At 42.4% G+C, this 8,482-nt stretch overlaps 4 non-coding genes and 2 pseudogenes across 4 annotated transcripts; all 6 read left to right on the plus strand.

The window, feature by feature from the left end:
- The first annotated feature begins 184 nt into the window (after positions 1-184).
- Positions 185-359, plus strand: LOC148430528 (U2 spliceosomal RNA; annotated as a pseudogene).
- A 1,400-nt stretch (positions 360-1,759) lies between these two features.
- Positions 1,760-1,950, plus strand: LOC148430529 (U2 spliceosomal RNA). Its single transcript, XR_015877435.1, has one exon. It is a non-coding gene; the product is annotated as a U2 spliceosomal RNA (small nuclear RNA).
- A 1,400-nt stretch (positions 1,951-3,350) lies between these two features.
- LOC148430530 (U2 spliceosomal RNA) lies at positions 3,351-3,541 on the plus strand. Its single transcript, XR_015877436.1, has one exon. It is a non-coding gene; the product is annotated as a U2 spliceosomal RNA (small nuclear RNA).
- A 1,400-nt stretch (positions 3,542-4,941) lies between these two features.
- Positions 4,942-5,132, plus strand: LOC148430531 (U2 spliceosomal RNA). Its single transcript, XR_015877437.1, has one exon. It is a non-coding gene; the product is annotated as a U2 spliceosomal RNA (small nuclear RNA).
- A 1,400-nt stretch (positions 5,133-6,532) lies between these two features.
- On the plus strand, positions 6,533-6,723 carry LOC148430532 (U2 spliceosomal RNA). Its single transcript, XR_015877438.1, has one exon. It is a non-coding gene; the product is annotated as a U2 spliceosomal RNA (small nuclear RNA).
- Positions 6,724-8,123: 1,400 nt separating this feature from the next.
- Positions 8,124-8,196, plus strand: LOC148430533 (U2 spliceosomal RNA; annotated as a pseudogene).
- Positions 8,197-8,482: the final 286 nt, after the last annotated feature.

The raw sequence follows: 8,482 nt of genomic DNA on the forward strand, positions 1-8,482 counted from the left end.
GTAGTGAATGAATAATGCAAAGTATTATGTATAGTATAGGATGCCTTGTGCTATATGTTTTGCAATGCATTATATTGTATGTTTGATTATGTTTGATAGTGTATTGGGTTTAGGCTGTGCTGCGACACAGTACACTTGTATGTGTGATTTATGTATGTTTTTTGCCATCTTTATGTTAATAAAGAATGCTTTTTTCAATCAAAAAATCTGTTCTTATCAGTTTAATATCTGATACGCCCCCTATCTGGGGGCCATATATTAAATGGATTTTTAGAACAGGGAGATGGAAGAAGAGCTTGCTCTGTCCACTCCACGCATTGACCTGGTATTGCATTACTTCCAGGACCGGTGCACCTTTCCTAAACTGTTATCCAAAAATAGAAAAGAACTATTTAACTCTTTCGTTTCACTTTGTTTCATTCTTACAGATTCAACAAACTAGTCTTTTGCCTGTGTCTGCACGTCATGCAATCAAATGACAATACCACCACCTGCTGCGCCTCCTGCACTCACCTGCTTGCACTTTGGCACTTCTTAACACTTCATTTGGTTTATGTACGTAACTACTGAAAATAAACAAGATCTGTTTATTTGGTGTCGTCTCGTCTGCTGCCTTATTGTGTCTACATTTGTTTTTCTCCATTTAGGCCTATGTCTGGGATTGAACCCAAATTATATATCATTGGAGTTGAGTTGCAGAGTAATTTGGAAATCAATTGCACAAAGAACGTATTGCATAATGAACGTATGCTACAGTTTGAGCTCTGATTTTCCAACCCACCCAGGTGATGCCACATTTAGATTTTGAATTCGTTTGCGTCTCTTTTTCACTTTTTTGGCACCAAGAAGTGTCAACCAACCACACGGATAGATTGAACTTTTGCACATGGATAGATTGAACTTTTGCAGTCGTGAATTGGCCATCTTTTCATTTGGACAACTTGAATATTTTGCAAACTTTGTCCCCACATAGAAATTTGGGAGACTAGGTTTATGCTTAATCATTTGAAATTGGCGCTCATTTGGTCAAGCAATTTGTTTCCAATAAATGGTTTTGTTACGGGTTTAAATGTGCCTCTTTCGGCATCGTGCGACCATCAAGAAACCTTTTTGGGTCCCTATTTGCAAGGACAATCAATTGGAGAAAGCATCTCGTGGTCTGTGTCTCCCTCCAATGGACCTCAGCAAGCAAGTGCAATACTTGTAAACATCAGAACACACTGACATCAGAGTAGAATGTTGGTTGTTTGAAAATTAGAATGAGAATGCACCAACATTCTGTGTTCTGACTGTCAACATTCTCTTCTTCCTGAACATTCCGTAGACACTGTGAACATTCCGAGCAATGTTTCTGAGCATTTCAATGAAGGGTTACACTGTCTAATAAACTGCAGGGACACGGCTCGAAGAAAGGAAGGCCGCAAAGCGTCTTTTGGGTGGGTGTGGCAGAGGTTTGCAGGAGGCGGTGCCAATGCAAATCATGCAGCTAGCAAGAGAGTATGGGAAAGAAACCCAAAGCACTTCTGCTTGTAACTAAGCTATGGTAAAGGCAAGTGGTGGGCAAAAAAAAAAAAAAAAAAAAAAAAAAAAAAGGCCCTTGCTGTGGGTCAGTCATTGCAGTAGCTGGAAGCACCTTGGACAGGGCCGCAAGCAGCAGGAGGCCGCTCTTCATAGATTATTGGTGGCTGCTCTAGCATTCTCCTTGATTGTGTGAGTCAGGTCAGAACGGAGCGTGTTTTTTCCGTGCCCTTAATGGGTTATCGCTTCTCGGCCTTTTGGCTAAGATCAAGTGTAGTATCTGTTCTTATCAGTTTAATATCTGATACGCCCCCTATCTGGGGGCCATATATTAAATGGATTTTTAGAACAGGGAGATGGAAGAAGAGCTTGCTCTGTCCACTCCACGCATTGACCTGGTATTGCATTACTTCCAGGACCGGTGCACCTTTCCTAAACTGTTATCCAAAAATAGAAAAGAACTATTTAACTCTTTCGTTTCACTTTGTTTCATTCTTACAGATTCAACAAACTAGTCTTTTGCCTGTGTCTGCACGTCATGCAATCAAATGACAATACCACCACCTGCTGCGCCTCCTGCACTCACCTGCTTGCACTTTGGCACTTCTTAACACTTCATTTGGTTTATGTACGTAACTACTGAAAATAAACAAGATCTGTTTATTTGGTGTCGTCTCGTCTGCTGCCTTATTGTGTCTACATTTGTTTTTCTCCATTTAGGCCTATGTCTGGGATTGAACCCAAATTATATATCATTGGAGTTGAGTTGCAGAGTAATTTGGAAATCAATTGCACAAAGAACGTATTGCATAATGAACGTATGCTACAGTTTGAGCTCTGATTTTCCAACCCACCCAGGTGATGCCACATTTAGATTTTGAATTCGTTTGCGTCTCTTTTTCACTTTTTTGGCACCAAGAAGTGTCAACCAACCACACGGATAGATTGAACTTTTGCACATGGATAGATTGAACTTTTGCAGTCGTGAATTGGCCATCTTTTCATTTGGACAACTTGAATATTTTGCAAACTTTGTCCCCACATAGAAATTTGGGAGACTAGGTTTATGCTTAATCATTTGAAATTGGCGCTCATTTGGTCAAGCAATTTGTTTCCAATAAATGGTTTTGTTACGGGTTTAAATGTGCCTCTTTCGGCATCGTGCGACCATCAAGAAACCTTTTTGGGTCCCTATTTGCAAGGACAATCAATTGGAGAAAGCATCTCGTGGTCTGTGTCTCCCTCCAATGGACCTCAGCAAGCAAGTGCAATACTTGTAAACATCAGAACACACTGACATCAGAGTAGAATGTTGGTTGTTTGAAAATTAGAATGAGAATGCACCAACATTCTGTGTTCTGACTGTCAACATTCTCTTCTTCCTGAACATTCCGTAGACACTGTGAACATTCCGAGCAATGTTTCTGAGCATTTCAATGAAGGGTTACACTGTCTAATAAACTGCAGGGACACGGCTCGAAGAAAGGAAGGCCGCAAAGCGTCTTTTGGGTGGGTGTGGCAGAGGTTTGCAGGAGGCGGTGCCAATGCAAATCATGCAGCTAGCAAGAGAGTATGGGAAAGAAACCCAAAGCACTTCTGCTTGTAACTAAGCTATGGTAAAGGCAAGTGGTGGGCAAAAAAAAAAAAAAAAAAAAAAAAAAAAAAGGCCCTTGCTGTGGGTCAGTCATTGCAGTAGCTGGAAGCACCTTGGACAGGGCCGCAAGCAGCAGGAGGCCGCTCTTCATAGATTATTGGTGGCTGCTCTAGCATTCTCCTTGATTGTGTGAGTCAGGTCAGAACGGAGCGTGTTTTTTCCGTGCCCTTAATGGGTTATCGCTTCTCGGCCTTTTGGCTAAGATCAAGTGTAGTATCTGTTCTTATCAGTTTAATATCTGATACGCCCCCTATCTGGGGGCCATATATTAAATGGATTTTTAGAACAGGGAGATGGAAGAAGAGCTTGCTCTGTCCACTCCACGCATTGACCTGGTATTGCATTACTTCCAGGACCGGTGCACCTTTCCTAAACTGTTATCCAAAAATAGAAAAGAACTATTTAACTCTTTCGTTTCACTTTGTTTCATTCTTACAGATTCAACAAACTAGTCTTTTGCCTGTGTCTGCACGTCATGCAATCAAATGACAATACCACCACCTGCTGCGCCTCCTGCACTCACCTGCTTGCACTTTGGCACTTCTTAACACTTCATTTGGTTTATGTACGTAACTACTGAAAATAAACAAGATCTGTTTATTTGGTGTCGTCTCGTCTGCTGCCTTATTGTGTCTACATTTGTTTTTCTCCATTTAGGCCTATGTCTGGGATTGAACCCAAATTATATATCATTGGAGTTGAGTTGCAGAGTAATTTGGAAATCAATTGCACAAAGAACGTATTGCATAATGAACGTATGCTACAGTTTGAGCTCTGATTTTCCAACCCACCCAGGTGATGCCACATTTAGATTTTGAATTCGTTTGCGTCTCTTTTTCACTTTTTTGGCACCAAGAAGTGTCAACCAACCACACGGATAGATTGAACTTTTGCACATGGATAGATTGAACTTTTGCAGTCGTGAATTGGCCATCTTTTCATTTGGACAACTTGAATATTTTGCAAACTTTGTCCCCACATAGAAATTTGGGAGACTAGGTTTATGCTTAATCATTTGAAATTGGCGCTCATTTGGTCAAGCAATTTGTTTCCAATAAATGGTTTTGTTACGGGTTTAAATGTGCCTCTTTCGGCATCGTGCGACCATCAAGAAACCTTTTTGGGTCCCTATTTGCAAGGACAATCAATTGGAGAAAGCATCTCGTGGTCTGTGTCTCCCTCCAATGGACCTCAGCAAGCAAGTGCAATACTTGTAAACATCAGAACACACTGACATCAGAGTAGAATGTTGGTTGTTTGAAAATTAGAATGAGAATGCACCAACATTCTGTGTTCTGACTGTCAACATTCTCTTCTTCCTGAACATTCCGTAGACACTGTGAACATTCCGAGCAATGTTTCTGAGCATTTCAATGAAGGGTTACACTGTCTAATAAACTGCAGGGACACGGCTCGAAGAAAGGAAGGCCGCAAAGCGTCTTTTGGGTGGGTGTGGCAGAGGTTTGCAGGAGGCGGTGCCAATGCAAATCATGCAGCTAGCAAGAGAGTATGGGAAAGAAACCCAAAGCACTTCTGCTTGTAACTAAGCTATGGTAAAGGCAAGTGGTGGGCAAAAAAAAAAAAAAAAAAAAAAAAAAAAAAGGCCCTTGCTGTGGGTCAGTCATTGCAGTAGCTGGAAGCACCTTGGACAGGGCCGCAAGCAGCAGGAGGCCGCTCTTCATAGATTATTGGTGGCTGCTCTAGCATTCTCCTTGATTGTGTGAGTCAGGTCAGAACGGAGCGTGTTTTTTCCGTGCCCTTAATGGGTTATCGCTTCTCGGCCTTTTGGCTAAGATCAAGTGTAGTATCTGTTCTTATCAGTTTAATATCTGATACGCCCCCTATCTGGGGGCCATATATTAAATGGATTTTTAGAACAGGGAGATGGAAGAAGAGCTTGCTCTGTCCACTCCACGCATTGACCTGGTATTGCATTACTTCCAGGACCGGTGCACCTTTCCTAAACTGTTATCCAAAAATAGAAAAGAACTATTTAACTCTTTCGTTTCACTTTGTTTCATTCTTACAGATTCAACAAACTAGTCTTTTGCCTGTGTCTGCACGTCATGCAATCAAATGACAATACCACCACCTGCTGCGCCTCCTGCACTCACCTGCTTGCACTTTGGCACTTCTTAACACTTCATTTGGTTTATGTACGTAACTACTGAAAATAAACAAGATCTGTTTATTTGGTGTCGTCTCGTCTGCTGCCTTATTGTGTCTACATTTGTTTTTCTCCATTTAGGCCTATGTCTGGGATTGAACCCAAATTATATATCATTGGAGTTGAGTTGCAGAGTAATTTGGAAATCAATTGCACAAAGAACGTATTGCATAATGAACGTATGCTACAGTTTGAGCTCTGATTTTCCAACCCACCCAGGTGATGCCACATTTAGATTTTGAATTCGTTTGCGTCTCTTTTTCACTTTTTTGGCACCAAGAAGTGTCAACCAACCACACGGATAGATTGAACTTTTGCACATGGATAGATTGAACTTTTGCAGTCGTGAATTGGCCATCTTTTCATTTGGACAACTTGAATATTTTGCAAACTTTGTCCCCACATAGAAATTTGGGAGACTAGGTTTATGCTTAATCATTTGAAATTGGCGCTCATTTGGTCAAGCAATTTGTTTCCAATAAATGGTTTTGTTACGGGTTTAAATGTGCCTCTTTCGGCATCGTGCGACCATCAAGAAACCTTTTTGGGTCCCTATTTGCAAGGACAATCAATTGGAGAAAGCATCTCGTGGTCTGTGTCTCCCTCCAATGGACCTCAGCAAGCAAGTGCAATACTTGTAAACATCAGAACACACTGACATCAGAGTAGAATGTTGGTTGTTTGAAAATTAGAATGAGAATGCACCAACATTCTGTGTTCTGACTGTCAACATTCTCTTCTTCCTGAACATTCCGTAGACACTGTGAACATTCCGAGCAATGTTTCTGAGCATTTCAATGAAGGGTTACACTGTCTAATAAACTGCAGGGACACGGCTCGAAGAAAGGAAGGCCGCAAAGCGTCTTTTGGGTGGGTGTGGCAGAGGTTTGCAGGAGGCGGTGCCAATGCAAATCATGCAGCTAGCAAGAGAGTATGGGAAAGAAACCCAAAGCACTTCTGCTTGTAACTAAGCTATGGTAAAGGCAAGTGGTGGGCAAAAAAAAAAAAAAAAAAAAAAAAAAAAAAGGCCCTTGCTGTGGGTCAGTCATTGCAGTAGCTGGAAGCACCTTGGACAGGGCCGCAAGCAGCAGGAGGCCGCTCTTCATAGATTATTGGTGGCTGCTCTAGCATTCTCCTTGATTGTGTGAGTCAGGTCAGAACGGAGCGTGTTTTTTCCGTGCCCTTAATGGGTTATCGCTTCTCGGCCTTTTGGCTAAGATCAAGTGTAGTATCTGTTCTTATCAGTTTAATATCTGATACGCCCCCTATCTGGGGGCCATATATTAAATGGATTTTTAGAACAGGGAGATGGAAGAAGAGCTTGCTCTGTCCACTCCACGCATTGACCTGGTATTGCATTACTTCCAGGACCGGTGCACCTTTCCTAAACTGTTATCCAAAAATAGAAAAGAACTATTTAACTCTTTCGTTTCACTTTGTTTCATTCTTACAGATTCAACAAACTAGTCTTTTGCCTGTGTCTGCACGTCATGCAATCAAATGACAATACCACCACCTGCTGCGCCTCCTGCACTCACCTGCTTGCACTTTGGCACTTCTTAACACTTCATTTGGTTTATGTACGTAACTACTGAAAATAAACAAGATCTGTTTATTTGGTGTCGTCTCGTCTGCTGCCTTATTGTGTCTACATTTGTTTTTCTCCATTTAGGCCTATGTCTGGGATTGAACCCAAATTATATATCATTGGAGTTGAGTTGCAGAGTAATTTGGAAATCAATTGCACAAAGAACGTATTGCATAATGAACGTATGCTACAGTTTGAGCTCTGATTTTCCAACCCACCCAGGTGATGCCACATTTAGATTTTGAATTCGTTTGCGTCTCTTTTTCACTTTTTTGGCACCAAGAAGTGTCAACCAACCACACGGATAGATTGAACTTTTGCACATGGATAGATTGAACTTTTGCAGTCGTGAATTGGCCATCTTTTCATTTGGACAACTTGAATATTTTGCAAACTTTGTCCCCACATAGAAATTTGGGAGACTAGGTTTATGCTTAATCATTTGAAATTGGCGCTCATTTGGTCAAGCAATTTGTTTCCAATAAATGGTTTTGTTACGGGTTTAAATGTGCCTCTTTCGGCATCGTGCGACCATCAAGAAACCTTTTTGGGTCCCTATTTGCAAGGACAATCAATTGGAGAAAGCATCTCGTGGTCTGTGTCTCCCTCCAATGGACCTCAGCAAGCAAGTGCAATACTTGTAAACATCAGAACACACTGACATCAGAGTAGAATGTTGGTTGTTTGAAAATTAGAATGAGAATGCACCAACATTCTGTGTTCTGACTGTCAACATTCTCTTCTTCCTGAACATTCCGTAGACACTGTGAACATTCCGAGCAATGTTTCTGAGCATTTCAATGAAGGGTTACACTGTCTAATAAACTGCAGGGACACGGCTCGAAGAAAGGAAGGCCGCAAAGCGTCTTTTGGGTGGGTGTGGCAGAGGTTTGCAGGAGGCGGTGCCAATGCAAATCATGCAGCTAGCAAGAGAGTATGGGAAAGAAACCCAAAGCACTTCTGCTTGTAACTAAGCTATGGTAAAGGCAAGTGGTGGGCAAAAAAAAAAAAAAAAAAAAAAAAAAAAAAGGCCCTTGCTGTGGGTCAGTCATTGCAGTAGCTGGAAGCACCTTGGACAGGGCCGCAAGCAGCAGGAGGCCGCTCTTCATAGATTATTGGTGGCTGCTCTAGCATTCTCCTTGATTGTGTGAGTCAGGTCAGAACGGAGCGTGTTTTTTCCGTGCCCTTAATGGGTTATCGCTTCTCGGCCTTTTGGCTAAGATCAAGTGTAGTATCTGTTCTTGGGAAACATGGGGTGGAGTACCTGTTCTGCCTCCAGAGGTTTGGTTGTCGCTTCTGGGGGAGAATGGGGAAAAACCCTGTGGAGTACTGTGCTGGGGGAGGACTGACTCCTGGTAGAGAGTGGGGAAACACTCGGCGCTAGTATCCGCTGTCCTAAAAGGGGGCGAAGGAGGCCCCTGCGTTGGAGCGGAGAACGGCCGGGGCGTAGTACTCACTCTCTTAAGGGTGGTTGGTCCAGTACCCTGGCAGGGAACGGAGAAACACTTGGTCTTGCCAGGGCCGGGAGCAGCCTGAAGCCCGAGGTGCCTGTGCC

The sequence above is a fragment of the Taudactylus pleione genome, unplaced genomic scaffold (assembly GCF_031769625.1).
Source record: "Taudactylus pleione unplaced genomic scaffold, aTauple2 ptg003646l, whole genome shotgun sequence".
In the NCBI taxonomy this organism is placed as follows: Eukaryota; Metazoa; Chordata; class Amphibia; order Anura; family Myobatrachidae; genus Taudactylus; species Taudactylus pleione.